This window comes from Lycorma delicatula, chromosome 7 (assembly GCF_047948215.1).
Source record: "Lycorma delicatula isolate Av1 chromosome 7, ASM4794821v1, whole genome shotgun sequence".
NCBI classification, from domain to species: Eukaryota; Metazoa; Arthropoda; class Insecta; order Hemiptera; family Fulgoridae; genus Lycorma; species Lycorma delicatula.
The window spans coordinates 1,899,086-1,908,881 of NC_134461.1; the positions used below are offsets into that span (position 1 = coordinate 1,899,086).

A 9,796-nucleotide genomic window follows, 5' to 3' on the forward strand; every position below is an offset into this window, starting at 1 on the left:
ATTTCTTTCCTATATTTTAATATACTGCTTTTCTTAAATGTGATTGGCAGTTACTGTTCATATAGTACAAAAATTTTTAAAAATTTACTTTATACTTTTTAGACATACATCAAATTATTATCATATATTACACGAGTTTAATTAGTAGGTTAATTTGGATTTCAAAAGATAACATAATCTATTGAAATTTCTAATATATTTAAAAAATATCAAATAAATTTTCAATCAAACATTTACTACACAAAGTAACAAAATAGTAAAGTTTTTGCATAATGAAGTTTTATAGTGAAGTATGTTAAATTATTACACCTGCACCCTTAATTTACCCCCGTACGAAGGGATGTTTGTAAAAGTAATGGTAGAATATTGTATTGTCACCCGACCTTAGTAATTGTGAAAAATTTCATCAACTGGCAAGTTCAAGAAATATGTTAAATTAAGGATACAAGATTTGAGGACAAACATGAAAAAAAAGCATTGCAAGTTGAAGAAAAGCAAGTAAAAAATTAAATTTTAATGTCACAACTATAAGTTAAGGAAAGAGAGCTAATAATGATTAAACTCAGGAACGTTTAGTATTTATAGTAGTAAATTCAATGTCAATATTACATTAAATTGAGTACACTCAAATATACTTATCAGCACACATTATAATTTAAATAGATTTATGTTGCAAATTTCTCATTCATCATTTAAAACAACATTTAAAATAGTTTACATTAATAAAAATATTTATTAAAATGAATAGATCACATAAAGCCAGCTGCAGGAGTCAAGAAATGAACTGCCAAAGAACGCAGACAAAAAGATGAATAAAACTGATGAAGAAAAAACTACTCTAAACATTTTGTGAATTTGAACAAGGTATAAAGTTTTGTACAATATTTTTATCTAGATATTATAGGTAAAAGAATTAAGACCAAGAATTGAAATATCTTTAAAAAATGTATGTTTTCTATCTTGCCTAATAATTAAGGAGATATTTCTCCCTTAACTTCATATACAATAGTTTTTATTTAATTAAACGAATTATGTTTTTTTTTTCTGTGGTTCATAAAATAACATAAATTGGCATAAAAAAAGAAGTAGTTTTTTGTTTTTTTAATTATCACTAAATGTTTCACTTATATTACTGAAGATTACATTAAACAGAAAAAACAAATTAAATAAAAGATTACAGATAAAAAATATTAAGATTTCAAGCATAATTTCAGTCAACCATTTTTAATTTTTTAGTAATAAGCAAGCAAGGTATTAAATTACATCCCTTCTAAATTTGTTTCATAATACCATGAACATCTGACGGAAATGCATCTTAAAAATAAAAAAAAGGTGTGAAATAAGGCTACAATGTGCGATTATCACATTTAGAAAACAGGTTCCAAATGCTATTTTAAATAGCACTACGTGCAGTTTAAATTTGGAAGTTAAATGTATATCCTTTTTTATGGCAGTGCATATTTTTATCATAATGCCCATGAAAAATTATGCTATCCATATTTGTTCTTTTTTAATAATTTCATAACATTTTATGTTTTTATAAATATATGTAACACACACAGACACCACCCCCGCCCCTCATACACACACACACACACACACTATATATATATATATATATATATATATATTACATACACATACTTAAATATATATGTACACACAAGTGTAAATAAATATTAAAAATTTCTGTTTGGAGAAAATAACTAATAATACCGTAAGATCAAGTTTTCTTCTTCCAGCTGGTTAGCTTCCTCTTGCAACTGATTACCGGCTTGGACTAGTTGTTCAATGTGTTTATCACATACAGCTTTCTGTTTTCTTAGCTCCTTAATCTGTTCCATTGCTTGACTTAAACCAAATTCACCAGTTTCATACTCTCTCAGTTGTATAATCATGTTACTCATCTACAAATAAAACAATAAATTAAGAAGTATAAATCATAAGGTTTCCTATAAGTCATTTTAAATACAGGAATATCAACATTTTTTTATTTCATTTAACAGAAACATTTTTTAACAATGGAAATAACACTCTTATGCAATGCACAAAAAGGTAAAATTTAAGACTTTGCATTATAAAATTTGAGTTATCTAATATACATTTATATAGGGCATACACACACAAACACACACATACACATACACACACAGAGAGCAAGGAGAGAGAGAGAGAGAGAGAGACATACACACTAATTAGTAACAATAATCATAAATGAAATGACAAATCTTTCAATCCTTAAGTCTGTACTGCAATCCAAACAAAATTTACATGGTCACTTCTGTATTTGATCAGACCTTATTATTTGATCATGAACTTATTCCTATATTAAAAAAAAATTAAATTACAAGAACATATATCACCTGCTCTCAGCTTACCCCAACATCATGTTGCAGACTCAATCATTAAAGATTTCAATATCTGGGACAAATTGAACAAAATCCAAAAACTGCAACCCTACATTAAATACCTCACAATTTTTCATTAAAGTACATCAAAATCCTTTAACTTCCATATTTATTTGCATTAATATGTAGCTTAGATCAGGAGATATGCAGCATTGAAGACAAAAGTGGCCTTTTCTCTTTAAAGTGGAATATTTCCATTTAAAAAAATTGTAGACATATAAAAAAAATAAATTAAAGCTAAAGTCTTAAGCTTTCAAACAATTTTAATGCAGTTTACTGCAACAAATTTTGTTTCCCCCCTGTGCTTGATCAACACAAACAAAAAGTTACAAATTTTTAAAACTTTTCTTTTCACAGATTTTTTTTTAATTTGATGATTTTTGAAATCTGAAGTAAACTGTTAAAAAGTTGAGTATTCAAGCTTTAATTTTTTTTTATTCATCTCTCTAAGCCCATTGGTTGCAAAGTTAAAACAGTTTGAATATAATAATTTTTAATCATAATATATAGTAGTCCCTTTAATTTTTTACACCAGTGTATAATGTAGCAATAGTACGAAATAAAAAAATTAAAAACTGATTTATATTTTTTGTTATACAGCCACTTTACTAACACAAGTTCCAACCTTTCTTTCTTCTGTGTAGCAGTCAACAAATGTGACATTTTGATGACTACTTATAATACATAAGTCAAAACAAATGAGTATTTATTATATACAAAGCATTATTATTCAATTATCAACAAAGGGATGAAGAAAAGGGCGACAGTAAATACAAATACAACATAAAATAAAAGTGAAGTAGAAAAAAATAAAAAAAACATATTTTTAATTTTTGAACACTAATTATAAACAAACCAATTATTGGATATTGTATGTTTTTATACCAATTTACAGCTTATGTCATCCTGTTTAAAATGCCGTTTAGTTTATAAATCATGTAGAATTTCTCAAACATGTATTAAAATGTTTAAGTCATCAATGTTTAAGTCAATTTCATATGACTTGTTAATGTGATTTATCCTATCCTGCATGAATTGACAGGATTATCGGTGCTTGTTCTAACTTGCTCAGTATGAATTTTGTCACGTGCAGTAAATGAGTAATTGCATGTTTATTCCTATCGGTTCATGTTGAATTTCAAACCTATATAAAGGCAGTACTTGTTTCTTTTATTTTCATTAGTATTTTCTTGTGCAATCAATAGCAGGTTTTTTTAAAGTCAGTCTTTTACTCACATATTTGTTAAATTAAAACCTAAGATCCTGGCTTCTGCGAACTTACGCCTTACATTGCCTACCCCCTACCCTGTGTCCAGTATTGCTACCTTTCACCTGGCAGCAGGCGGCACACTTTGGTGGCGACGACTTGGCAGGGCAGTTGGTTGCCCTGTGCCCCGGAGCGGCACAGTGGCCACACATCTCCTTCTGCGCTCTGCATCGGAGAGCGGTGTGCCCAAAGCCCTGACATTTAAAGCACCGGGCTACCTGAATATGGTCGACAACCCTACAGGCCGCCCACCCAAAGAACAATCTTCCCCCGGCCACTAAGACCTGCCGGATCTTTGGCGAGGTCTCGAGAACCTAGTGACTCTTTAGGGATTCCTTCCTCCCCAACTGTCGAATCACCTTAGTTTCCCTAAGGAAGTCCTCGACGGCCATATCCAACACAGGATTTTGGCCGTGGATCGCTTTGAGTATTTCGGGCTCCTCTACCCGCGTTGCCCTCGGCATATCATAAACCAATATCTGAAGCTTACGCTCGGCTAGCAGCTGAGCCTTCAGCCCGTTCTTGGCCAGAACATCGGCCTCCAGCAGTCGTCTTGCCTGCTGCTCGTTAACGACCTCCAGAACAATGCCATGATCCCTGGTTTTAGTGACCCGGGAAACTTGGAACCTTTCTTTCCACGGGTCCAGGATCTTCTTTCGGGTTAGCTCCGTCATAGCAGACGAAGTCCCCTGACCAGGCTTAACAGGGACCACTTTTACAGTGGCCCGCTTACTTTTGGCCGGCGCCTGCGCTGGCGGCGGCGGACCTACCCGCTTAGGTGCAGGCGCGGCAGTTATAGAGGCAAAGGAGACAGGTTTCTTAACCTTCTCCTCCACTCTCTTAATTGATTTGTGGAGCTCGCCCAAAGCTTCACCCGTTACGGGTTTGAAGCCCCGAACTCCCTCCACTACATGGTCTACCTTGCCTGATAGTCGAGTTACGACCGAGTCAAGCGCAAGGTTTGCACCCTGGAGGCCTTCACATTTTAAAGCCAGCCCGGAAACCATCAAACTACATTGGCTCAAATATGAGTCCACCAATTGGTGCAACTCTAGAGCCACTCTAGATTCCTTCTTTGAGGAAATTTTGGCCCATTCGGCCCTCATCTCCTCAATCCGCCCCAAGCTATCCGCTCCGGAGGTCACCTTCTTTGACGCAGGTTTCCCCCCAGAAACATCCCGCTCAGGGACAGAATCGGCTTTGCTGCTTTCAGTCCTTCCCGACTTCACAGCGAGGCGTCCTTCGGACTTGGGGCCCCCTCCTATGCCGTCTCCTCGCTGTACGGATCCAGCTTTCGCCTTTTCCGCACCGCTCGAGACAGAGGTGTCCCGCAGGATTTGTGTGCAAGCCGCAACACTCGGGCGCTCCACTACCCGAGGGGCTTCCGTGTCTTCCTTATCGGAAGACCGGGGCCGCGGCGGCGACCTACCGATTGACCTCCTCGGCATGAAGGGGTCACCGGAAACCAGGTCCTTGGCCAAACCGACCAAGTCCTCCAAACAACCTCCCCCGGGTTGCTCCATCGCTGAACAATTTAGCAATACACCAGCTGTGTTGCCAGGAACTACAATTCACAGCTTGAACGAATCTAACACCTACCACAATACCAGGTGAGCGTCTAACCTCTCACACCCCAAACGGACCGTCTGTTCCGCAGTCCACCCGAGGAGTCAAAAAGCTAAAAGCTCCTTCCACCGGCAAGGTCGGAGCGGAAACCGCTTCTCGAACCTGCCAGAGGATCTAAATATATTTAGGCCTCACCAACTACGTATGGGGACACGATGTTACAAAGGAAACGTCCTTATTTGGCCGACAGCAGCACTACTGCAACACACTACGTCGCCGCTTTGTCAAAACTCCACAGCAACGCAGGTTGACTGACCGCTGCTGATCGTTGTCAACCCCGACGACGAGAACGTAGAACGCTGTACTAGCAGAATCAAATTATGCACCGGTTGCAAAAAACACAAGTTTTACAGCACGGGGCCAGAGGCCGAGAAGAGAAGTAACCTCTTATAATATAATGTACATTGCTGGAAAATAGGAAGGGCAATTGCAAAAAAAATCTGAGGCTGATAGGAGAATTCTGACTTTATATTCAGAATTAGCACCCAAAAATAAATAAGCTTCAGCAAATTGACCGTGTAACAAAATCATTGTCGACCAATGATATTAGTGAAAGAATAATTTTGAACATTTTGATATGAGGTATGGGTGCCAACACTGCTCAGTAGGAGGGGGTAGGTTTGCCCACAGGTGGGAGAGGGAAGCTTATTTGTCCTTGAAACACCCTTAAAAGATTACCACAGTATTTTTGTTTAGTAGAGAGTGAGTGCAGACATGTTTCGATTTTTGGTGATTTATTGATTTTGCAAAATGGATAAAAAATGGAACGACTTTGTGTCAAATTTTATTTGAAAACTGGAAAATCAGCTTCTGATACTTATGAACTTTTAAAAACAGCTTAAAAGATGGCCACAAATCGGTCGAAGATGATACTGGTCCAACTGTCCTTCCACTTCAAAAAACAATGAAAACATTGTAAAAGTTCACAATTTAGCACGTCTGACCACAGACTTTCAATTAGGGAGATAGCTGATGAACTGAATTTAAGTTTCTATGTGGTTCAGTGAATTTTAAATTAAGATTTGAATATGTGTCAAGTGTTCACAAAATTCATTCCAAAATTGTAGTCAGACCAGCGGAAACAACATTGAAGTGTCCCAAGAAATAGTTAATTGAGCCAAAACTGACCACACACACACACACATACACAGTGTTTAATTTTCATTGCCCCAGGTGATTTTCTCATAAAATACACACAATACAAAAAATGGCTTCATCAAAAGTTCCTCAGATTGAAGGGGGACATCTCATGGTGACCTTGACTATTATTTCAAAGTTAACATGATTTTTTCAAATAGAATGACATATTTTTGACTCCAGAAATGAAAAGAGTAGAAAATTTTATATTGAAATATCTGGTCACAAGGTACAAGGTCATACCTTGTACCTTTTTTCAGGGTGTTTCATCTTAATTACCCCAGTAAATTTTCTCGTAAACTACACACAATACAAAAAAATTACCTAAATAAAAGTTACTCAGATTGGAGGGGCGACATCTCATGGTGACCTTGACTTTATTTCAAGGAAAGCACAATTTTTTCAAATGGAATTACCTATTTTTGAACCCATCACTGAAAAGAGCAGAAAATTCTACATTGAATATATAGTCACACATATGACCTTGGATATTTTTTAAAAGTCATACAACTAACAATCAGATATAGTGTTAGATGATAGTGTAGTCATTTTTATGTTCTTTCCCACAGTTTGCGAGATAACTGGCCTGAAATACAAATATTCCAGGAATATCATTATATGACCTTCAAAAGCACGTAACTCTTACAACACTATCACTGATGGAAAACCGTATGACCTTGAAAAAAAAGCCCATGGTCATATGTGTGACCTACATATTTCAATGTAAAATTTTCTGCTCTTTTCATGAGTGTGGTCAAAAGTAGGTCATTCCATTTGAAAGCATCATATTAACCTTGAAATAAGGTCATCAAGTCCAAGGTCACCAAGAGATGCCCCTTGCAATCTGAGTAGCTTTTGTTTAGGTAATTTTTTTATATTGTATGTAGTTTACAAGAAAATCGCCTGGGGCGATTAAAATGAAACCCCCTGAAATAATTTCAAAGATCATACTGTGACCACATATTTCAATGTAGAATTTTCTGCTCTTCTTATTAGCGGGGGTCAAAAATATGTCATTCCATTTGAAAAAATCATGTTAACCTTGAAATAACAGTTAAGGTCAATTAAAAGATTAAATCCATGTCACTATGAGGTGTCCCCCTCCAATTTGAGTAACTTTTTTTGCATTGTGCGTAGTTTACAAAAAAAAATGCATATAAATATGTATATATTACTGTAACTACATTTCTGTTTTATACATCTGCTTCTTTGCTACGTAATAAAAAATGGATAAAACACCTATGTAGTTAAGATTAAAAAAAAGGAAGAAAGTAAAATATTTTAGAAATAAGACAAAAAAACTGTTGGTTAGAATTAGAATGAAGATAATCACTTTTTAATAAATTTCATAGTTCATTAGAATTTGAAAAGAGAAACTTTCAAACAAAACAAAAAAAGGTTACTGTATAAGTTTTAGGAATTCTTGACAATAGTGACATTCAACACATGATTGTAGCTCGGTATTGTATAATCAGTAGTAATTAGTACTAATCAGTAATGCATACACTATATTTTGCAGCTGCACATTTTATAGCAACCAACAATGTAGAATAATATGAACTTTAATAGAAAGAAATATTTTCACAACATATCATATACAGATTGACCACAATTGTACCATTATAAAGCGAGAAATTACCAAAAAAAGGTTTCCTGAATATAATAAATAGAAAAATATATAATGATGAACCTGAATGACCAAAGGTATGCTGTTATGACAGCATACCTGATGATACTTGGCAGATGTTTTCAATGCTCAGACCTTGACTTTTCCAAAAAAATATTATAACACAAGATTATGAATACAATTCATGAGTTGTGAAGTAGCTTATTCTGTACAATTAGTAACTGTGGTTTAGAAAATATACTGTTTAATACATGTAATGCAAAAAAAAATAAAATTGACCGAACATTTTGATTCAAATACAACAATTTATTTAAAGGGTAATATATTTATACGGTTCTCTAATCATAGAAATCTGATTCACGGATATTAATGAATGTGTACAGCATTAAAAAAAAAGAAATGTGAAATTCGACAAAGAAATAAAAGATTTTTCACAAAAAATTAATTCACAGAATTTTAAACTTCACAGTACAAATAAGAAATTTAAAAAATTGCTAGTTTATAATTTATTATAGTAAAAAAATGTACAGAAGCCAGTTTACGGTAGGATTTATACTCTATATAACAAATTTTCTCCAGATGTTAATAGATTTAATATTAGCTACAATTACATTAATAAGATGTTTACTTTATCCTGATTTAAATTTCTTATTATTTTTATCCTGCATTTTTATAATTTGAAAAAATTAACAAAATTAAACTGACAAATGTAGAAGCATTATATCTAAACATAGAACATTTAACATGAAATGATCGGTATTATTTTTTAGTCTTTGCATTACCATTTTCATTAAGAGAATACAATAAAATACAATAGTTTATTAGGTTATTAGAATATAATACTAGCACACAATTCTACATATGCACACAGACACTTTTCCCTTGAAGAACCGTATGATTTTCCTTATAATGTATTTTCTTTTTAAAATAAGTATTTTAATAAAATATTCTAATTTATGATAATTTCTGCACACTATAGTCTGCTTCAAAATATCAGCGCTTAAATTAATAGACATCCAAAGTAATAAGAATTATTCACATTTCTGTTATTAAAACCATCTCAATTTTTACCTTGTGGTCATTCAAAAATATTACTACTTGTTAAACCAAGAGTCATTTTAAATATTCTTTAAAAACATCTATTAAAAGTATTGAGGTATTTTTAATTGTACAGACCTCTTTTTAAAGTTTACCTGTTGAAAATGTTCTTTTCAATGATGAGGATGAAAATCCGTGAGTAAATACAGCAGTTAAATATGCAACATTGTAAAATTAAAACACACTAAATTTGCATATATAGAAAAACATAATAGATATTATGTTTCATTTATAAATTATAAAAATTTTAATTTTCATTTCATTAATGATCCTAGTACTACTATGGGCATCATATTGCATCATAGTATATTTAAGTGAATTCACATGACGGCAGATTATGAAAGCCATTAATCCAACTCGGTATTAGATGTAATGAAAAATTACTGGCCACCAGAAAATGAAAATGTGCCTGCAACATGTAACATTAAATATATTTTTATTCACGCCAAATACAATAAAGTAGCTATACTTAATACTACAAACATCTGGAATGGTATTCGTAGTACAATTGTATAACTGAAGATTGTTTTGATTAGATGAAAGGGAAATTTATATTAAATTATATACACTTTCAATAATTTAGCATGCAAAAGTATGAAAATACACAATTAATTTGATTACTTTACGGTACAA

At 33.4% G+C, this 9,796-nt stretch overlaps 1 protein-coding gene across 1 annotated transcript in view; it reads right to left on the reverse strand.

The window, feature by feature from the left end:
- LOC142327291 (uncharacterized) overlaps positions 1-9,569 on the reverse strand; it is a 106,072-nt gene extending 96,503 nt beyond the window's left edge. The window contains exons 1-2 of the mRNA XM_075370192.1: positions 9,259-9,569; positions 1,717-1,907 (exon numbers count right to left, since the gene is read on the reverse strand). The gene's annotated coding sequence lies outside the window, so the exon portion shown is untranslated. The remainder of the gene's footprint in view (positions 1-1,716; positions 1,908-9,258) is intronic.
- Positions 9,570-9,796: the final 227 nt, after the last annotated feature.